This window comes from Pinus tabuliformis, chromosome 1_2 (genome assembly GCF_031772625.1).
Source record: "Pinus tabuliformis cultivar Carrire ecotype Pingquan chromosome 1_2, CPIR1, whole genome shotgun sequence".
NCBI classification, from domain to species: domain Eukaryota; kingdom Viridiplantae; phylum Streptophyta; class Pinopsida; order Pinales; family Pinaceae; genus Pinus; species Pinus tabuliformis.
The window spans coordinates 1,162,447,686-1,162,449,321 of record NC_142298.1 but is presented as its reverse complement, the minus strand read 5'-3'; positions in this window follow the sequence as shown (position 1 = coordinate 1,162,449,321).

Genomic DNA, 1,636 nt, shown 5'->3' with positions numbered 1-1,636 from the left:
CGAACATCAGCTCAATGTGCAACAACTTTGTTAGGATTTTCATCCTCGACAACAATGGTTGTGTAAATATGAATCATCTTCATAAAAATGAATAGGAGAAATGAAAAGGATAATGAAACTTGCCTATATATGCTATGAGTGTTCCTCTTTTCACCTATGCCCTGGTTGATGGCTTCCGTAGTGAAACTACGCATGAGAGGTTGAATCCAGGGGAGATCCTGTAGCCATTCAAAATTCATCAATTTTAGGGAGGTTTTCACCCATAATGGAATTTTTCACTTCTACTGTTGTATCGTAGTCCTCTTTGGGTTATGGGAAATTCAACTCTGCCCTCAATGCTGACATATTGAGCCCTTTCTCCTCTCCACCTGTAGAGAATATTATATCTTCACCAACATTGTTTGAGATGATGGCTCATGAGCAAGAAATGTTACCCAAACATTCCATTAATACCCATGGAAACACACAAATTTAGTACTCTAGCGCCAACAAGAAAACAACCTCTTTGGCCTCTATGCAAGACAAGTAGATGATTACTTATAACTTTCTATATTGAGAAATAAATCATTACAATACATATAAGTAAGCACATACAGAAGCATAATTCATCTTCTATACATGCAAATTTGTGAAAACAATAAAAACTATAGTTAAGAAGATAATTATACTTCCCCTCTCTACAACAAATCATTGCCTTGGAGATATCTCATTAAGTAATCATAGAAGAAGCATAATGGATACTGTGAATATTTCAAGCATTCAAATTTGTGAAATCAATGAAAATTATAATGGAGGAAACCCATTTTTCTCAAGGGAGTGCAAGGAAAAAATAGAATTCAAAGGAGATGAGTGCTTCATAAGTCATTTTTAATAGAGCGTGACAAATTTTTGTATTCAATATATGACTTAATAAAGGAAGAAGAAATTTTTCATTGACCTTGTTGCATGTATTAACCAAAAAATCTTAGCAAGGCCAACAAAATTTCATCATCTGAAAAAGACATGGTTTTCCTTATCCAAAATTGCTACAATTTCCCATGTCTTGATGACAATGAAAATGGTGAACGGGTTTTGTTTCAACCCCTTGTATTTCCTCTTGGAAAATAGTTTAAGGTTTCCTTACCATACTCATACTGTGCATATCTTGCAATCACTGCAGTTGATGGAATTTCTTTACGTCTAGGGATTATGTTACCGCATAGGCGTTGAGATAGGTCCAAAAATTGTCAGTCTAGGCACCTAAATATTCTCCTTTCAAATCTAGGGATTTTATTATTAAGTCTGGTAGAGACTAAGTTTAGAGGATGCCCAAAAATAAGGCATAACATTCTAGTATGTGTTATTACTCAAAAGTGAATTTCTCTAACATCAACATCAATTTAACTATGATAACTGTGACAACCTTTATGGATTAACAAATTAAAGAATGCTCCCATAAGTAGAGGGAAGATCTACACAAGAACCTATATAACATGTCTTGCAGAGGAAGGTTTTGTTGTTGTTGTTTATGGAAATGTTTACAAATCAAACATAATCAATTGATCAACTATTATATTAATTAAACATAATGTACTAAAAACCAATCAATTAAATAAATTATTATGTCACGAAACATCACTTCCTAGAGGCAAATCTC